The sequence below is a fragment of the Micromys minutus genome, assembly GCF_963924665.1.
Source record: "Micromys minutus genome assembly, chromosome: 11".
Lineage (NCBI taxonomy): Eukaryota > Metazoa > Chordata > Mammalia > Rodentia > Muridae > Micromys > Micromys minutus.
In genome coordinates this window covers 44,824,623-44,845,996 of record NC_137980.1, presented here as the reverse complement: position 1 = coordinate 44,845,996, position 21,374 = coordinate 44,824,623, and the positions used below count along the sequence as shown (strand labels likewise).

General features: G+C 45.6%; 1 long non-coding RNA gene across 2 annotated transcripts; it reads right to left on the bottom strand.

Annotated features, from left to right (window-relative positions):
• Positions 1 to 3,078: 3,078 nt before the first annotated feature.
• LOC308427158 lies at positions 3,079 to 21,055 on the bottom strand. 2 transcript variants are annotated; one of them, XR_013975237.1, is made up of 5 exons: positions 20,930 to 21,055; positions 6,302 to 8,416; positions 6,111 to 6,205; positions 4,191 to 4,332; positions 3,079 to 4,091 (listed from the first exon to the last, which is right to left on the bottom strand). It is a non-coding gene; the product is annotated as an uncharacterized lncRNA (long non-coding RNA). The 2 variants fall into 2 exon arrangements; XR_013975238.1 differs by having other exon boundaries at positions 4,191 to 4,284.
• Positions 21,056 to 21,374: the final 319 nt, after the last annotated feature.

The window sequence follows — 21,374 nt, the reverse complement described above, 5'->3', positions numbered from 1 at the left end:
TGGCCGTGTTTAAAATAGCAGCCAATCAGAAATAAGTGAGATGGGCAAGAACCAAGGGCAGTTAGATCAATGATGTGCCAGCATCTGATTTCAAAACGCAGCGTTTTGAAAAACAAGATTTGAGGCTACAGATATAATGCCATAGTAGAGTGTTTGCCTGGAATTCGTGAGACCCTGGGTTCAATTCCCACCATTTCAAAATAAGATATCTACAAGGAATAAATGACATGTAGAAAAACCCCTGAATTATTAAGTTAAAAAAAAATGATGTAAACCAATTGTGTCCTATTTTAATCTCTACTTCTCCCTCCTTCTCCCCCCTTTCTCTCTCTCTCTCTCTCTCTCTCTCTCTCTCTCTCTCTCTCTCTCTCTCTGTGTGTGTGTGTGTGTGTGTGTGTGTGTGTGTGTGTGTTTGTGTGTTGCACATTTGGGTACTGATGCCCGTGGATGCCAGAAGACAGCCTTGAGCTAAGCTGCTCAGAAGCATCATCCTCCTTATTTTGAGTCAGCGTCTCTCTTTGGCCTGGGACTCACCAATTAGACTAGGTTTGTGGCTGGGCAGCAAGCCCCAGGGATCCACCTATCTTTGGTTTGGGGTGGAGGATGGGAGGGAGGTTCTGCACCCTCATGCTTGCAAGGCTAATAGTTTACCAACTGAACCATCCCCCCATTGCCAGACCCAACCTCATTTTTACTTATTAAAGATCTACTTCTAATTATGTACAGGTGTGTGCACATAGATGTGTGCACATGAGTGTGAATGCTAATGGAGTCCCTTCAGCTAAAGTTGTGGACAGTTGTGGACTACCTGATGCAGGTTCCTAGGAACTGAATTAAGATTCCCCCAGAAGAACAGCAAGTGCACCTAACTGCTGTTCTCTCCATCTCCTATTCTCATATTTTTCTTCTCTTTTTTAAAAAACTGTTTATTAATGTACATGAGTATATTGTCGCTCTCTTCAGACACACCGGAAGCGAGAATTGGATTCCATTACCAATGGTTGTGAGCCACTATGTGGTTGCTGGGACTTGAACTCAGGACCTCTGGAAGAGGAGTCAGTGCTCTTAACCTCTGAGCCATTTCTCCAGCCCCTCCCTTCCCATTTCTTCAAGGTTTACATGTCATTTTTATCAGTACCCCATGGATGGGTGTCAAGGTCAGAGGAGGCAGGATATGGACCAAAACACTTAAATATAACCAATCTCTAGCTGGGCTGCTGTCACATGGGTGTCTACGCAGTACAAATTAACCCAGTTGTATGTGTGCTTTATGTAGGTTTACATAATTTATATCTCCCTACAAGAAGTGCAGAGCTCTGCAGAGACATCCTGGAAGCAAAGTGGAGAAAGAACACTGTCAGCCATAATGGTTCCTGAGCACGGCGTAAATTATATCACCTTCCATATACCAGCTGGTATTTTCCTCTGCTCTGCAGTAGGCTGCACTGTTCTTAAAATTCTGGAAGGATAGTGTTTGGTTCATGAGAACTGGGGTGGGGGCAGGGAGGTTTGCACATGAGAACCAGTTAATATTGGAAACCTAGAAGTGTTTAGGTCTGTCCAAGGTCTTCAGCACTGTGTAAACTAAATGTCGGGGTCAAGGGCTAGAGGAGAAAAAAAGGAGGGAAGGCTGCAGGTAAGGTCCTGAGGAGCTGGGAATGAACAGAAAGCAGCACCCTTGACACAGATCCTTCCGACATTTAAGTAAACCCCGCTGTGCAGGTGCTGTGAGGAGCCACCCCAGCCAAGGAGACGACTCACTGTTCAACTGCTGGTTGGACAGCTTGGTGTTCACTCGTGGTGACATCAGTCCTCCTGGGAGCCCTTGGCTGTCAATCAGAGGGCTTTTTGAGGCAGTGAGCCATCTTCGCTTCTCCCTCTCTTTTAAAGGGACAGTTTCTGCCTGAATGAGGGAGGCAGGCTTAGATTACTATGATGCTTTTTTTCTCTTAAGAGTCTGATTCCAGGGCAGTGGAGAAACCAGAGAGAAATGGGGGAAGTTATTGCAAGTAATCTCCTCTATCCTGGCATTTAACCATGGCCCTGAAATACTGACAATGGAGAAGGAGATATAATAAATAAAGTATTTAGGAACAGCCAGGTGTTGTGAGTAACACACCTGTAATCCTAGCACTCAAGAAGCTGGGACAGAATTGTGAGTCTGAGGTCCTGAGACACACAGCAAAGCCCTACCTTAAAAAAAGAAATAGGAAGCATGTTTAATGTTTTGGGAGGGCTGAGAAATATCTTGGTGGATAAAATGCTGGCTTAGCAGGCATAAAGCAGTATCAATATTTTATTACAGACGGTCACCACCCAAAACTGAATTGTATGGTTTAGGGTGCATGAGGTCCAGGGCTCAATCTCCACAGCTAAAGGAAACAGAGAAAGAGGATCTGTTCTTAAAGCCATGTCACCTGCAGCCTGTTAATATATTCTAAAAGTATGTTTAAAGAGCTGAGAGCTCTTTGTGTTTGTGGAGGACAGGTTTGGGTGCCTCCTTCCATGACTCTCCACCTTATCATTCTGAGACACAAACTCTCACTGAGCCCAGAACTGATTGATTGATGAATTCCGAAGATCTGCCTGTTCCCACCCACCCACACCGTCTCATGCCCTCAAATCCCACCCAAGCCTCCAGGGGTTATAGATGTGAGAAACTATGCCTGGTGTCTTTGTTCTTACCGAGGTATGTATCTGTCTGTATGTCTACGATGTATCAATCTATGTATGGATGTGTGGATGGATGGATGGACCTATCCATCTTTTCCTGTGTATGGGTGTTTTGCTTGCAAACTTTTGTCTGCGTGGAAGTCAGAAAAGGACACCAAATCCCCTGGAAATAGAGTTATACGTGGTTGTGAGCTGCTGTGTGGGATGCTGGGAATCAAACCCAGGTCCTCACGCTTGTGTGTTAAGCCCTCCCCATCTCCCCAGGGTCAGCCTCTTTGTTTGGTTTTACTTCTAAACTCTAAAGTTTTGAACAAATTCGGATTTACAGGAAAGTTCCCACTGGCCCTTTAGTCCTCTTTCTGTGACGTTAACATCTTACATAAGCACAGCACATTTGTAATACTTAAAAAATGGGCTTGGTGATTGCAAGTCTATTATTAACCGCTCTACATATTTAATTCGGATTTTCTCATTTTTCCCCCGATGATGTATTTTTCTCTTCTATGTCTTTAATTAGAACATCGCCTTATGTGTAGATGTCCCATCTCCCTGGTCTCCTTTGGCCTGTGAGCTTCTCAATTTTCTTGGCTTCCGGGCCTTGTCACTTTTGAAGAGTAGCAGTCAGATCCTCTCTAGAGCACCTCTAAGCTTGGCGTGGGTTCTGGACTGACACCAGACAGGAACCACAGGCTGCCCTCACCGCATGACTCCAGATGATGCGTGGTGCCCACCGTGCTCTTCACTGGCCACATTTTGGGTCTCAAATCTTTCTGCTTTTTCATATTGCTTACCAAGAGTCCATGAAAAGAGTGAGTCTGGGGAATTCCACCAAGGTGGAGGTTTGTTTGTTTTTTTTGTTTTGTTTTTTTTTTTTTTTTTTTTTTTTTTTGAGAGAGAGAGAGAGAGCAAGAGGGGAGAGGGAGGGAGGGAGAGAGAGAAAGAGACAGTCAGATGGGTCAGTCTCTGTTGCAGGTGCTTCTCTTTCTTTGCTATGTCTACACACAGTTCTGCTAGATAATTATGGTGACCCTCGCTTCTTCACAGGGAATCACTCAGAAAGGTCAATGATTTGCCCCACACCAGACATACTTTAGCAATTGGGGATCCATTAGGCCATGAGCTGGGAGGCTCAGCAGAGTCAGTCTGGACTCAAATATCTGTGACATCGAACCTGTGCTGTGGTTCTCACGAATGGCACCACACCACAGGCTTCCTCGGAAAGGCTATGAGGGGTGTGGGAATGCAGGCAGGAGCTTGTGCTGGACCAGTCTCCAGCCTGAAGAGTCTCTGGGTTCTTTATAATCTCTTGGCCTCTGCTCAGACTCATTGTCTGTTAGGAATCCATGGCCCTCCTACTGGAAATTCTCAGAAGCTGTAACCTTCTACAGCTTCCCCAGGCTCTTCCTGGCCGGACAGCACTATGCAGGGAGAAACAAAGAAAGTAGGAATGGGCGATGAGACAGCTCAGTGTGTTAGCACCTGCTTTGCAAGCCTGAGGACCCAACCCCTGAACTCACTGTGGAAGGAGAGAAGTGACTTGTAAGAGTTATCCTTGGGAGCGCTGGGGAGATGTCCTCTGACCTCTTCGTCTACCTGCACTCACATAACATCCTATGCAGACATTAGTAATAATAAGTAACATGAAGAAAAACTTGATGGCTGGAGAGAAAGATAGACACAGAGATAGATAACACTTTGCTTTCAGATTCCTCCTTCCCCTTAGCCCAAAATCACAATCACATTTTGCCTCTATAGGCATGTATCTTAGCTAAAGAAACAGCCTTACAGGCTGGAGAGATGGCTCCGTGGTTAAGAGCACTGGCTGCGATAACCCAGTCACAAAAGAACAGACATAATATGCAGTCACTGATAGTGGGATGCTAACCCCAGAGGCTTGCACTCCCCCAGAAACAACTCACAGACTGTATGAAGTCCAAGAAATAAAGAAAACAAAACAAAACAAAAAAATTTACAAAACAAGAAAACTTTAACTATTTCCATGTTACATTTTGTTTTACATGTACTTTAGCTCATTGTAACTATTAAGTTTTCAAGGCATACAACCAAACCTTGAAAAAAATCAAGTACTGACTAAAAAATATATTCATATAGTTTTATATAAAAATTATGTTAAAATCTGAAAAAAGTACTGACAAAAATGTATAATTTTAAGCAAAAAATGTTTAAAATCTGTACATTTATCTTTGTTTTGTAAAATAAAGTTGTTTAAAAAAAAAAAAGAATAGCCCAATGAAACATAGTATTTAGTAACTCAGGGTTATCAATGGGAAAGTAGATTCTCATAGTATGGAGAGTAGGTCTCTGCCCAGATTCTGTGCTGTTTAAGGCCTATTGTAAATATAAAGTCTCTGTGTGTGTTTCATCCAGGAACTAAAGGATCAAAGGTGGGGTAGAAACTTCAGGTCAAGATTTAAAAAAAAAAAAAAAAAAAAAAAAAAGAGCACTGGCTGCTCTTCCAGAGGTCCTGAGTTCAATTCTCAGCAACCACATGGTGGCTCACAACCATCTGTAATGGGATCTGATGCCCTCTGAAGACAGCTACAGTGATCTCATATACATAAAATACTAAAGTTTTTTTTTTAAAAAAAAAAAAGAAACAGCCTTAGTTATTGAAGCCACTTATTTGCTTTCTAATCATAACAGGTGATGGGTCTATAAAGAGGCCAACATATCTAATGGATACTTTCTGCTCATTCCAATTTCTCTCCTCCCAGAATATCACCATTCCTGTGGTCTTCTCCTGCCTAGGCCTCCAGATCTGTCCCGTGAACACAGCCTTGGGAGTAAAAACAATACCAGGAATTGGAGCTCAGTCCAGCTATATGGCCTTGGACAAAGCTTTCAGCTCTATCTGATAAATGAAGACATGATTACTTCAGAAAAGATGTACCTATGAGGCAAGGTAAGTACAACCTCCTAGACCAAAATTAACTGAGCATTCACATATGGAGGCCATGGGCTAATATTCAACTCTCTTTGCCAAGTGCTTGTGATGTACTTGTTTCTCAATTCCATGAGCCCTGTAGTGGCTAGGCCACACATATCCATATACCTCTGGAAGCTTCTAGGGAAGTCTCTGCAGGGCTAGGCTCCACCCCAGCCACTTACGTGTAGTCAAGGTCTAGAATTGGATAGTCTACTCCTAGTTGTATGCTAGTAACTATCAGAGATGGCATTCTCGAACAAAGATCTCTTGAGCAGTCTCTCAATAAACGTGGTAGAGCATTCCTCTGCTCATGGTTGTGACAGAATTCACAGAAGCAACTCGCGGGAAGGGTTTTAGCACGGGGAGGGGAAAAGAAGCAAACAACAAAAAAGGAAACATGATTTAAAAAAGAAAAAAAGAAAAAAGAAAAAGAAGTACTGGTTCAGCTGGGTCCCAGTCCCACGGAGGGTACAAATGCGTGTCCACTAACCTTCATGGGCGTGTGCAGGCACCACACAAGGCAGAGGTGAGGATGGGGGTGAGCACAGGGACCTCTCAGTCCTACCGAGTCAGGGTGCTGGAGGCCTTTGGGGACAGGAATCTGTATTAGTCAGGGTTCTCTGGAGTCACGGGACTTATGGAATGTCTCTCTATATTGAAGAATTCATTGTGATGACTTACAGTTCGCAGCCCAACAAACCCAACAATAGGCAGCTGTGGATGGAAAGTCCAAGAATCTAGTAGTTGCTCAGTCCCATGAGGCTGGGTGTTTCAGTCGGTCTTCTGTAGAAGCAGATTCCAACAGATGTGCTGGCAAGTAAGTGCAAGCAGGCAAAGAAGAGTGAATCTTCCTGCTTCCAAAGTCCTTATGGAGGTCTCCAGCAGAAGGTGTGGCCCAGATTAAAGTAGTGTACCACCATGCCTGGATCTGGGATTTGCCTGGTCCGAGGCTGACCTTGAACTCAGAGATCTCCTTGCCTTAGTCTCTGGGGATTAAAGGTATGTACTATCTTGCCTGGGCCTACACTTTTCATGGCCACTATGCCTCAAGATCTCCATGCCAAGATCCAGCTCTAAAGCTTGTATCTCCCAGCCTCAAGATCTGGATCTCAGGTGAGCCCTCCAATTCTGGATTGTGGTTCATTCCAGATATAGCCAAGCTGACAGCCAGGAATAGCCATTACAGAGTCACCAGAAAATTCTATTGGCTGAAGGGAATCTTAAGGAGACAGACAGCTGAGACCTCTGAGTTTCTGAGTGTGACAGAAGCTGGGGGCTGGGAAGCCTATGTGGGGAAGGCCATATGGCCAAGGCCTTAGTATGAATCATCCCCTGGTGGCCACCACTCCAACAACCATTTTCATGGAAAATGAGATAAGACAGAAATATGCTGCGGTTGGTGCCTGTGTGGTGAAGGGAGTGTTTGGCACTGTGGGGGTGGTGCTGATGACAGTGACGATGACTATGGCCGAGTGTTGGTTATTGGTGGGAGTAAAGGTCACAAGTGCCCACGCCCCTGCTTCTTCAAGGTTTCTCCTCCTCTCTCATGCTCTGCGTATCTTCAGAGACACTGGGAATCTGAACGACATTTTGTCTTGTCAAGCCACGCAGATAAAAACACAAAGGAGTGACTGGAAACACAGTCATTCTGCCTGTGCAGACACAATGCACACGTTCTTGGGGCTGTCATTTATTCTGTTCGCTACCGTGTGTCACTGTTTACTGTGAACTATGGGGGTGTGGTGACTTCCCGCTCCTTGACATGTCAAACCTAGGAGTGGAGTTTAACATGCAACAAATTGCAGGAAGCCCTGTTGTTGCTGGCACGCATCTCCCCCTTCCTCCCTCCTACACACACCAGACACCAAACTGTGGGTCTAGCTTGGGCATTCGAGAGCTGTGAACTGTTCTTGTGGGTCAGCAGGTCAGCTGTGTTTACAGTGTAAGCTGCTGTGTCTCTCTCGGTGTGTGACAGGGTCTCTGCTCCCCTCCCTTTCTCCTTTACAAGGTGAGGCAGCAAGGAAGGGGTCATACTCACTGTCACTCCCAGAACCTGCCACTTACAGATGCAGTAACACAGCGCTCTACCCAGGAATTATCCTGAGACGCGCGTCGAGTTCATTTGTTCATAGAGCATCCGTGGATCAGTGAGGAGCTTCACCCTACACAAGGGGGAGGCATGCAAAAACCCCTGCCCTCCCACGAGAGTTACATATAAGTTGATTTTAGATATGATGCATTCTGAGTATAGGTGGGGAAACTGAGGCTTACTGAATCTGATCAAAGACAGAGAGCAATGGTCAGAAGGAAGAGGGAAACTGGGCTCAGCCTCATTCCAAAAGCCCTACACGACAACAGTTTCATACTGGGCATGTCTGTCTGCCTGCCTGCCTGTCCATCTGTCTGTTTGTTTGTTTTGTCACCCCACCACCTCCCTCCATTCTTCTGGTACCAAAATAATTAGCTGCTTTCAGAAAACCACCCTCTACATCGCCATCTCGAAAATACCAGCTGGGCATGCTACCTTCCTTCAATGAGCCTGCGCTGTTTGACACTTCCCAGTTCCTAGATTCCTCAGAGCTGGGGCTCCCGGCATGCCCAGCTCTGTCCCCCAGCTTGGCTTATGGTCTATACACCAGCCTGTGACTCTTCCATAAGGAGATACTTTCCTTCAGTTGCGCAGACTCCGCTTCGGCAGCACATAGTCCGGTACCTGGGCTGTCGGAGTCGTGCACGTCCCCCGAGCTTCACTGTGGACCCGCACTGGCTTCTCACCTCCTCACTCCCGGCACCCGCCTCATGGAAAGACAGAGGAAGGAGACCCCATTTATCTGACTGAGCCAGGCTTTGCCAACACCCCTGCTCTCTAGTCCCTTCTTCAGACGTGGACCTTCCATGTAGTGTTTCTCAGTTCTCCACGAGGACCTCAGACACTCAGTGCTACCCACTAAGCAGAAGGGGTGCAGACTCTGAGCTTCCCTACAAACACGCATGTGCAGCCTCCTGTGCCCTGCTTGGCAGGGAGGGTGCTAACTACTGCACTCTTGCACGAAGCCCAGCCAGAACGGGGTGATAGCTCAGCAGGTTCAGGATCAGACAACCCCTCCTCCCTCTCGTCTATTTTTGGGTCGCCACGGGCATTTATTAATACCACCTGCCAGGACTATAGGTCAGAAAAGAGACATTTCTTGGATAATGTATCTAGTCAGGATTGCAGTGAGGAGCACAGAACAGAAATCCAACCAAGGAAATTTCCTCTTATCTGACAAGGCAGTCTGGGCTAGCATAGGGGCTAAAAAAAATCCCAAGAGACAAAAGTTCCTTCCCGTTCTGCTGTCCTCAGTCCTTAGGAGCAGGCTCTCATCCTCAGTCACAAGATGGCTGCCCCACTTCCAGAAATCTCACCTACACCCCAGGCAGAAATAAGAGCAAGCAAAAGGGGAAGGGAAATGGCCTGTGCTAGCTGAGTGTGTGTGTGTGTGTGTGTGTGTGTGTCCATCTGTGTAAGGAAGACTGGAGAGTCCCAGAGAGTCCCATCTATGCTATGAGGGTCTCTGAGCTCTTGCCTCCTTGAAAGAAAGAATTCAGTCAAGACAGGACGTTTGAGCAGCAGTTTAGCAAACCAACCATCCAAAGAGAGACTGGAGTGGGCTGCTCCAGATAGTGAGTCGCCCCAGGGGTTCAGCACTGTGCATTATGAGGAAGTATCTATGAATACTTACGAGGCAGATGGTAGGCTTACAGGACAAGGCTGTCCCAAACTATGGTGTGTTAACTGAGGATCAACAACCTCATAGACGAACGACAGAGAAAAATTTATTATTAACCTACACTGTGGGTATGGAGACTCCAAATGTCTGGGGTTTCGTTGTTGTTGTGTTGTTGTTTTGTTTTTTAAAAGCTTTCATGAAGTTTAAACAGCATGGGCCTGCCCATGGCTTCTAGATTTGTCTGGTCATCAGAACTGAAAAGGAAGTTTGCTCTGAATGCTGCTACCCACATGCAGGGCCTATGATTCTGATTCTTGTCACCTGGGGAACAAACTTTAATGCTTTCCAAGCTTTCAGTGTGCCTGTCCATCAGATTCATGGCTCCCTGTCTTATAACCAGAGCTGTGAGACATGGGCACCCGATACTGACAGAAATTTGAACGCCAAGGTTGAGGGCCAGGAACAATGGAATACACGTGTAAGCCCAGCACTTGGGAGGCAAAGGCAAGCAGAGCTCTGTGAAATAAAGGCCAGCCTACTCTACATAGTGAGCTCCAGGCCAGACAGAGCTATACGGTGAGACTTCGTCTAAACGGAAAAAGAAGGAGGAGCCTGAAGAAAAGGAGGAAGGCCAGTGATGGAATTTGTTCACCAGAGATTTTGATGAAATTAGATCAGGAATTAGACATTATATTTTTAATTTCTATTATACTTCAATTCCATTTTTAAAGCAAAGAGTGACAATTTGTGTGTGTGTGTGTGTGTGTGTGTGTGTGTGTGTGTGTGTGTGTCCACCATGGCCATCAGAGCAATGATCCATGGGAGGCAAGAAAGTATTTCAGTTCAAGCTGACTCAGTAGCTGCTGTCGGTTCAAACTTTAAGAATTGGAGCCCAAATAGGTTATCTTAGGTATATTTAAGCACAGCACAGTTTGGTGAGAATTTTCCTGGTGATAATTAACTCAGTCTCATGTGCACAGCAAAGCTTAGGACATGACTACATCAAAAGTCTTTTCAAAGCTCACGAGGCATCTTCTATACAGATAGGTTCTATACATTAGCTTAAAAAGACAAGCTCATGGTAAGGATCTTGGGAAGGGTGTGGGATGGTCTCTGCTATACAGACAGCACACGGTTCATCATGCTGTTAGCCATGTCTACTCCCAGACTTCTGGGTGGAAAACAGGCTATGCATCTCTGCCTTTAAGGAGACAACCCTGTGTATTTAACAACCCTGGCTCCCCTGGTGCTCACATGTGAGCACAAGAGCCCCCATGCCTCCTACATATGAATGCATGTGTATGTGTGCCATGCCATACATGTAGAGGTCAGAACAAACTTGGAGGAGTTAGTTCTCTCCTTCCACTGTGTAGGGTTCCCATTGCCAAACTCAGGTAGTCATTCTTGGTAGCAAGTGCACTTACCCACTAAGCCCTGGCTCCCCCTCAGCTCCAGGCTTTCTGTGTAATTCTGTCCACCATTTCATTTCCTTTCTCTCTTTGAGTACATTTATGGTAGGTCACTTTTGTTCCTCTTGGTTTTTCAAGACAAGGGTTTCTCCGTGTAGCCTTGGATGATCTGTAACACTCTCTGTAGACCAGGCTAGCCTCAAACTCAGAAATCTTCCTACTTCTGTCTCCCACATGCTGGGGTTGAAGGAGTGTGCCACCATGCCTGGCTAATAGTTGGCTTGAAGTCTTTGGTGACTAGCGTATATCACTTTATTTAGTTCTGTGGAGGCTCTTGTTCTGTTTCCTTGTATGTCTTGTGAACTTAAAGGTGTGTGTGTGTGTGTGTGTGTGTGTGTGTGTGTGTGTGCGCGTGCACGTGCATCCTCCTTCTGTTTGTTAAAAACTAGACAATTGGGGCTAGCAAGATTGCTCAGTGGTTAAAGGTACCTGCCTTGGTGACCTAATTTGTATTCCAGGACCCGCACGGCAGAAGGAAAGAATCTGAACCTGCAAGTTGTCCTGACTTCCACACACATGCTTGTGGTTTAGGCAGATGCATCAGCCTACATACAAGCACACACAAAATGAGTTAATAACTAAGAAAAAAATTGAAATGAGACATCTGACTGTTACAATGTGGTGACTCTGGAAACCAGGTCCTGTACCTTCGCCAGTTTGTTGTTGTTTATGGAAGCCACATCATGTAGTGATTCTTGTAATTATTTTAGAAAAAAATTATAAAAGGACTACATTCCTAGGGCCAGGCATGATGATGCATGTGGGTAATCTCATACCTAGGGAGGGTGGGCAAGCGGATCCGGAGTTAGTGGCTATTGGGACCTAGGCAGTTAGTTCCAGGGAATTAGTGAGAGAGAGAGAGAGAGAGAGAGAGAGAGAGAGAGAGAGAGAGAGAAGTATATTACTCAGTTCCCTTTAGCATTTGTTCAACTAGAGTTTTACAGAGGTAAACAAGAAATCCAAGATGACCAAACATGTCTGCCTTGGTCTTTGCAGACAGGCCTATGTGGATGTTCTCCTTTGGTGCTGAACTGGGCTGGCTAGAACTCCATCTCTGTTCCATGGCGGCTGGGGGCTGCTTTTAAGTTGTGTTTTCTTGATTCGTAATCCACTTGGGTACCGTGACCAGAGCCTTCAACAGTTTTCTCCAGGTCTGACAAGGCTGGTTCTGATGTTTCTGTGGGGGGAGTGTGAGAGCCACTTGGTCCTACAGACATGGGCCTGCCTGTGTGAAACATCCTTGTCCCTGTAATGGGTGGCAAGATTGGCACCTGCTACCATGGGAACATAATTCTATGGTGGTCAGTATGACTCTTGAGGCTCGGAGATGCATCAAGTCCTGGATCTGACCCATGGAGTGCCTTTTTGCCCCTTCCATTAGAATCTTCTCACTTTCCTCCAGCTCCTGTAAGATGGGCAGGGTGACTGGTCACCCTTAGTGTGAATAGCTCCTTTTCCTCTTGTCAGCTGTCCACATGGGCACCATGGAGACACCTAGTGGCGGTCACAGATAGGCTTGGTTATCTGTCTCTCAGCTCTCTCAGTGCATTGATAATGATAATAATGATAATAATAACAACTTGCTTGAGTTCCTAGTATTCATGTGAAAGGTCAACACAATGCATTGATTAATTAGAAAATTAAAAATAATTACAAGAAATGTATAGTCTGGGAGCTGAGACGATGACTCAGTGGGTAAGAATGTTGAGGAAGCAAGAGGGCCTGAGTATTCACCCCAGAACCCAGGGAAACAGCTAAGTATGATCACATATACCTGTAGCTCCCGTGCCATAGAGGAGTTGGGTAGAGACCAGAGGATCACTGAGAGCTCGCTGACTCCCAGCCTAGCTGCATACCTAAGGAGAGACTCCGTCTCAAGAGAATAATACAGGAAGCGACAGAGGACACTTGATGTCCTCCTCTGGCCTATATGTGAATGTGCATAGGCACATACATGCCTCCACCACTTGTAACGACAACACACACACACATGCACAGGCACACACATGCATGCACAATGAAAAAGATGTGCATGTGCAGTCTGATCCCGTTTGTTTGAAGCTACGTATGAATATATTCTTATACATATGTTTGTCTGTGTAAAGGCGTGTGTGTGTGTGTGTGTGTGTGTGTGTGTGTGTATTTATTTAGGCTCAGGGTGCTTCCTGGAATGAAGCTCACCCCGTTAGCAATAAGAGTGTGGGTGACTGTTGTCCCCTTTGCCGTTCTCTAACTGATCCATGACGCATATGTATTATGTGCATGCACATTTAATGAAAGAAATTCGACTGTGGGGCCATCGGGGCTTATTGAGTGTATCTGCTCATTTTCCCTCTCTCCAAATATCCTATAGAAACCAAGAAAAGTAATTCAAAGTTTCAATGGAGGCCTTTAAAATAATAGTAGCTGCATCTTGGAATTAAGATGGTTATAATCTACCATGTGGTGTGTGTGTGTGTGTGTGTGTGTGTGTGTGTGTGTGTGTGTGTGTGTGTTGATCATTCTTTGTGCTCCCCATCTATTCTTTAAAGAGAATGTTACCACAGATGATTTTTGATCCTTTAAAAAATACATAATTGCTGGTTGGTGGTGATACAAACCTTATCCCAGCACTCAGGAGGGAAGGCAGAGGTAGGCAGAGCTCTGAGTTTAAGGCCAACCTGGTCTACAGAGTGAGTTCCAGCCTTATCCGGGGAACTTCTACTATGTTCCTTCTTGTGACGTGAAGCCTGGGTCTTCACTGTCTTTCCCTATGCTTGGCATATGGCAACCCAGCCTTCTTACTCACCACAGCTGTGGTATACAAGCATTGTACCTAAAAGCCACATGCAGATGTTTAAACTTAAAATAAATGTTCACTTCAATCTGTACCAGCCATATCTTAAAGTATCTGATGGTCACAAGGATCAGGGGCCAGCTCCCCTACAGCACAGTGCATAACACAGGTTGCATAAAAGTCTCTGGAACAGGGATGCTTTCAAGCAGGGGTTGGCAAACTGCCCACCACAAGGCCTCTGCTGCTTGAGTTTGTCTCTGTCACTGCAGCACAAGAGCGGCCACCAACGATGCATACCCCGCCTGCTGGGACATGTGGCTGTAATCCAAAACGACTTGATTTAGGAGCCCTGAGTCCAAACTTTGCATCATCTTTACATATCATAAAAACATTACTGCCCCTTCGATTGCTTTTCTACAGTCATCTGAGAATGTAAAATGATCCCTACCCGACGGACTACAAATGAGTCAGCAGCAAGTAGATTTAAGCCATGGGTCATTGTTTGTTGACCCCTGTTTTAGTGGGTTGCAGTTTACAAGATCTATGGCTAGTATTTTAGTGAGTTCAGAGAGAAAGTGGAGGCTAACGGATTCAATGCCTTTCTCCTCGAACCCGGAAGTATGATCATCTATTGATGGCCTGCTATCCCCTGCACTTCAGGATCTGTGGATGAGGACCCATCCTTGTAAACTCTCCCTGTGTTCAGAACAGTATTTGACATCTGACAGCTCTTGGTTGATCCTGTGGGACAGACACATGTGCACCAGCTACCTCCTGAGTGTCATTTGGCTTTTCCCTTGGTTCTGCCTTCAAGCTGAGGAGATGATTCCTGTCTGCTCAACAGTTTCATTTCTTGTTATCAACAAACACATTGACATTCCAATTCTTCACCAGCATCCCGGGAGCTCAGCTTATGTATTTTCACCTCTGAGCGACAACAGAAGCTCTCCTGCTATGCAGCAGGCTGGTCACAAAAGTGTAAGCTGCAGGTGGACTTGGTAAGGAGGCTCAGAACGAAAATGGAAGCGACCTGAAGAATGTCAATACAAGGAGAACGTTCAACAATGAAATCGCCCTCTTCAAGATAAAGGTGAGAAGGCTACATAGAATGTTAGCATGTCTGCAAATCTAAGAGGACACTGTACTAGGTTGCAAAACAGTTGAATAGGGCAAAAGCCACCAAATATATTTAAAATGCACATGCCCATGAAGAGTAGTTCCCTGTGAGGGCTCCAGACTAGGAGGGGGTGTGAGAGAGACCTCTGGTGTACTGGAATGTCTCTGGTCTTCATCTGTTAGTGGCTACACACACAGATGCTGACGAAGTGTATCATCTGTACTTAGAAGACACAGCGCTGCCCTGTATGTGAGCTATTTCTTAGGTTTAGGAAATGAAGCTGAACGTTACATAAATGAAATGGAAGCCACAGTGAGATGTCATCACCTCCGATGGATAAGGATGGGGACTGTCCAAGACAAAAAGTGGGTGGGGAGACGGCCGGCAAAGGGCTTGCTGGAAAAACATGACAACTGGGTTTAGACTCCCGGCTCCCACATAAAATCCTGGCATGACAGCATACATGTAACCCCAGCTCTGGAGGATAAAGAGAGGTGAGTCCTTCAAGTTTCCAGCCAGATAATCTAGCGAGTCAGTGAGCTCCAGGCTCAGTGAGAGACCCTGCCTCAATGAAGAAGCTGGAGAGCCATCAAGGAAGACACCCAATGTCAACCTCTGCCCTCTACACCCGTGTACACACATTTGCACATGTGTGCACATGCACTACTACACACAACACACACACACAACACACACACTTGCATACCACACACAGTAACACGCACAAGTGCATATATTTAAATACAGCACATGTGCCAAAGAATAAAACAAAATAATAAAATTATTAGGAAATGTCAATAAAACTGAGCCTTTGGGCACTGGTGTCACAAATGAGAAAACAGCCATTAAAGAAAAGAGAATGGTGGGGGCTGGAAAGATTGCTCAGTGTTTAGAGCACTGATTGCTCATCCAGAGGTCCTGAGTTCAAATCCCAGCAACCACATGGTGGCTCACCACCATCTGTCTTGGGGTCTGGTGCCCTCTTCTGATATGTCTGAAGATAGCTACAGTGTTCTCATATACATTAAATAAATAAATCTTGAGAGAGAGAGAGAGAGAGGGAGAGAGAGAGAGAGAGAGAGAGAGAGAGAGAGCAAATAATCTATCAATTCTAATTCTGACAGAACGAGTTCAGTGATGGGGAATTGGCTCAGTGGTAGAGCATTTCCCTGGTGTGTGGTTCCTAGTAATGAAAGATAACTACAAAAAGAAACAAAACCAGAGGTTTTGGAGAAAGATTTACCTTCATGTTCTGGCAGCATTGCATACAAAGACGCGACAGAGAAAACCACCCGAGTGTCCACCAAAAGAAAGAAAGAGGAAAACAAGAAACCATGGCTTGCATTTACCACATTTCTGAAAAGAAATAGAGCCACAAGTAAGTACATGAACATCAAATGATCAAGGACTAGAAGCTGAGAGGGTAAATGGAGTTAGAGTATTGTCAGAACATATTGCCCAGCAGTTTATCTTGGTCCCTTTAGGCTGCTGCAACAAACTCTCATAAACTGCATGACTTACACACAACAGGCTTTTATTTTCATAGCACTATAGACCAGGGAATTCAAAATCAAGCAGAAGACCCAGTGTCTTGTAGCTTACCTTAGGGTAATAATTTCTAATGGCTCCTTTCCACAAGAGACCAATTCCACTTACAAGGTTCCCTACATTCAGGACCTCATCTCCACCCCCAATGCTATGACTTGGCCCTAAGATTTCAACAGAGAAATTGGAGATCAGGCAAAGTCCACAAGACTCAGACCACGACACTGTGGTTTGTAGAAGAGGAGAAAATCAAAATGATTACCAAGGTGTCCCAGAGGGTGGGACTGTAGCTGGAAAACTGCTGAGTGCTTTGGACTTGAAAGTCTCCTGTGTTTTTAATGTGTTACTGTGGATGCTTAGGAGCCAGGAACTAACTGGAGCCTCGTGCATGGCAAGCAGGTCTCTTCCACTCTACTGTATCTTCAGCCTTTTTTTTTTTTTTTTAACTTCATTTTAAAAAAATCTTGAGACAGGTTTTCATCAACATTGCTCAGCTGGCCTTCAACTCTGAGTTCTTTGTCTCAGCCTCCCCAATAACTGGGATTACAGGCCCATCTTCTGATGATATTTGTGTCCATCTGTTTCAAATAATACCCTAGTAGGCAAGCGTTACTACTTTACTTCCCTGTAAAGGCTTCACTTTCTTGTGTACATAGCAGAACAACTCCCTTTACCTCATAGATCCCTGGTTAACCTTGATGGCTGCCTTGGTGGTATTTAGAATCACTTAGGAGACAATCCTCTAGGCATACCTGCATGGACATATCACTATTCTATGGGCTTCGAACTTCAGCTAAGTACATAGGAAGAAGCAGGGGAGTGTCAGCATTTCTCTCTCTGCTTCCTGATTGTGGATGCAGTGCGACCAGTCACCTCACACTTTCACTATATGAGTTTGAACCTGCGAGCTAGAGAGACACCTGAATGCCCTAAGCAGAGCTTAAGACATCATTCTGATGGGAGTTTAGAAGATCAGAATGTTGAGAGAAATGTGGACCACCGAGGTCCTACTCATGAGATTTCAGAGATGGACAAGGACCTTACTCAAAACCAAACTAGAGGCCATTTGTGCTATTTTCTGACAAAGAATTTGACTGCATTGTGCCTCTGTCTTGAAAATATAAGAGAAAATGGATTTAAAAGTAATCTGCAAATGTATTTGGCCAGAGAAAAATTCCAAGAGAGAGTAACATCCAGTCTGTGGAATGGTTGTTGCTTATTGCTCTTAGTCAGACTTACAGTGAGAGTGCAAATATTTTAAAATGTATAATTTGGCCAAAAAAAAAATAAACATAAGCAAATTTAAAGTTGCTGACAAGGTAGACATGCAGAAGCCAGATATGAATGTTAAAGAGGTTCGTTCACATCATTAAAGAGACATCGTAAGCTCTGTAGTAAGACAATAGGAGAACGCTCTGAGGGCAAGGCTCCATTCATCAAAGGAACCCCACCAAAAGTTCTCAACATGTAAAAATGCAAATTCATTTGAGAGGAGAGAGCCTGGATTCATATTACCAGACTAGAGACTCCCCACTTGAAAACAAATATTTTCCCAGTGCAGTGCCGGCTGTGGTGGTGGCAGAACCCAATCTCCTTTGGAGTTGACAGAGCATGCATTGTCCATGTGGTATTACATTTTTAGACATGTAGAATATAGCAATTTAGTTACAGAGATCCCAGAAAGCTGCTGAGGCTAAGTAATGTGTTATGGGATCATATTTCCTGAGTGGAGTCCCTGGGAGGCCATTGCATGAAGCTATGAAGGTGAAGGTTAAGTGGATATGGAATTTCCAGGATGTGGTAGCTGAAAGGACCATCGGATAGCTACCAAGGTGAGCTGTAGGCACAGAGAAGAGCCAACCCATGAGAGGTTATATATGCCACAGACAGTGGAACTAAAGGGTGAGGGTGTCTTAGTTACTTCTCTATTACTGTGATAAGACACCATGACTGTCATGTCAGGGAGAATAGCAGCAGGCAGGTGTGGTGCTAGAGCAATAGCTGAGAGTTCACATCTTGAGATACAACCATAAGGTAGGAAGAACTAATGAGAATAGCATGGGCATTTGAAAGCCCACCCTCAGTGACACACCTCCTCCAACAAGGCCACGCCTCCTGATCCTTCCAGAATAGTTCCACCAACTAGCGGCCAAGCCTTCAAACCACCATACTATCCAGTACTCATTCAACCCATCCTGCCTTCCAAGTCCACTTGAGCCCAGAGGATGCCATCAAAAGCCCGCAAGAGCTGAGAATCAGTGCTGGCCCTGCTGTATTTTAGTATTGATTCAGCTGATTTTCCTTGCTAGCTTCCTGTTTCTGCTCCTTAGAATTGGAATGTTTACTGTGAGCCAGTTATGTTGGAAGCATTGAACTTGTTCATTATCATATTAAGGCTCAAATATTGCCTTCAGTCCCAGGAGAAACTTTGGCCGTCTGAACAGTGTTGGGACCACTTAAGGTTGTGGACATTTTAGAGATGTCCTAAATGCATTTCGCATCATGAGATGGACAGGAAATGGTAGAGCCAAGGTCAAACGTTGTGATTAAGTGACATGTTTATTTCTCAAATCAACAAAGGGGTGAGCTGTGATGTTTAACCTTGATTGTCAATATAAGATATGATGGGATTTGACTCACTTAAGAGACAGACTTCCCAGCTTGTCTATGTAGATATTGATAGGCTTAAGTGATGTCAGATGACCCATCCTGACTGTGGCTGGGGGGCGGACAGACCGGGGATAGGGGATGGGACACTGGAGTCCTGACTGAAGAGACGCGAGGAAGTGAGTAGAAGCCAGGCATTCGTCTCTGCTTCCTGACTGGATGTGAGGAGACCAGCACTCTGCTCCTTTCCCATCGTGACTGACTGTACCTTGAACTGTGAGGCAAAATAAGCCCGTCCTTCCTTGAGTGGCTTTTGCAATAGAAGCAAGAAAAAAATAACCAATATTCCAGCATCAGCCAGAATTACCTGTGATGGGAGCCTGGCACCATGACTCGCCCACGGTGAGTGTGGCGGGAGGGGGCTGGCCTGAGTCGTGATGTACAGTGTGACCTTAGGTACCTGGAGCCCATCCGACCTTCTGCCTATGTGACAGCTGAGCCTCTGAGGCCTGGCTGCAGGGGGGCTCGGACTGCTGGGCTGGGCTTGGACTGCAGGGCTGGGCTCGGACTGCAGGGGGACTCGGACTGCAGGGGGGCTCGGACTGCAGGGGGGCTCGGACTGCAGGGGGGCTCGGACTGCTGGGCTGGGCTTGGACTGCTGGGCTGGGCTTGGACTGCTGGGCTGGGCTCGGACTGCTGGGCTGGGCTTGGACTGGACTCCTGACTTCTAACCCAGGCTCTGCTGGCTGCCTTCTCTGAGTCATCCCGTGTGTTTGGCTCAGGGTACAGGGAAAGGGAGAACTGTTGGGGGTTGGGGGTGGGGGCATTCCCTCTTATGCAAATTGCTTCTCTTTGTACTGGTAAGTGCAAACTGTTCGGATAAAGGTCAAGAGTGTGTTCTCTTTAGTATTCCTGAAAATGAAGTGGGGAGAAATACAGGGTGGATGAAGGAGTAAGAACTGGGGAGGAGAAAGGCAGAGAGTGTTACCAAGCTCCACGGCTGAAAGGCCTTCCGATTACAGGAAATGGTCTTTTGAGGAAGGCATAAATATAGTCTCTGTTTTTTCTATCAAAACCAGCAGAAGTTGTAATCAGGATGATGGAGGGACGGTTGAGCAGGCAGGCCAGGCACTTGGGGCCACATTCTGTGGGTCCTGGTCCCTGAAGCCCTGTCTTCTCCTTCTTCCTCATCTGAAACTTGCCAGCCCCCTCCCTTGGGGCTGTCTCCACTGACAGGCCTCTCTGAACTTCGCTTTGTGGCCTCCTCTAGGAAGCCTCTTGTTCTCTGGCTCATCATATCATGTCTTCCTGAACTGCGTTTAATGAACTGTGTCAGGATTGCTCTTTAGAGCCATCTGTTGGTCCCAGTAAGACTGCAGGTCATATCCTGCGTCTCTGGCTCAGGTCAAGAATTCATAACATATGCTTTTTTTTTCTTTGCCTATGTGATTGTTTTTACTGTTTTATATTCACTGCCTAAAAATAAGAACAGGAACTTTCGTGCAAAAAAAAAAAACAAAAAACAAAAAAAAAAAACAAAAAACAAACAAAAAAAAAAAAAAAAAAAAAACAAAAACAAAAAAACCAAAAACCAAAACAAAACAAAACCTAATTTCTGGTTTTCCTGGACAAATTGAAAACCAAGAAAAGAGGGCTCTTTTCTTTACCCTCAGAGCAGTGTTCCCTTTGAAAAGGGTGCGCTTCTTCCACTTGCTCACAGACCCCACCACACCCTACTGTCTGTCTCCCCAGCAAGAAACCACATCATCCATCATCGGCAACAGTGGTTTCTCTTAGACTGGTCCCTTTACTTCTTTTCATCCGTCACTACTTCACCTCTCAGATTTCACATCACCAAGTCCTGTTGCCTGGGCTCCAGCCCCAACCGCCCTGTCCTGGAAGACAAGAGTTGGGTTTTACTCACATCTGGAGCTTCAACAGGCAGCAGCAGGCTGTTGGAAGGATGAAAGCAACTTGCTACTGCCCCGTGAGCGCTTTCTGGATTCTCTCCTCCCCTTGCCACACACTTATTCACTCAACAGACAGTGGCAAGACTGTGCAGTATCTCGGCGGTAAAGAGCTTACCTAGCTGGCTGAGTTCCATCTCTAAACTGAAGGAGATTAGGGGAGGAGTCACTGGACTGTGGACCCATTTCCAACCAAAGGAGCTCTGCAATCTTCTGTGTCCCAGATCCTCTGATGGCCCCCAAATAATTAAACCCTATCCCTAGAAGACATTCCAGACGCTTCTTACAAGCCTGACTCTTAGCAGTTCTGTGAGAGAGCACTGAAGGAGCCTTTGAGGAATCACTCGCGGTGTTAATACTAGCAATTCGTGGCTCCTGGGAACTAGGGGCTTCTGGATTGGCCCATTTTACTTGCCAGTCATGAGGCACCACCCACCCTGGCTGTGGTTGAGACTGTCAGTTCCAAGTAGGAAAACCAACAGGATAAAGGGGATTTCCAATGACTGAAGGGTATGGGCTTATGTAACTAAAATCTCCAGAGCCCAACACAATCCTAAGAGTTG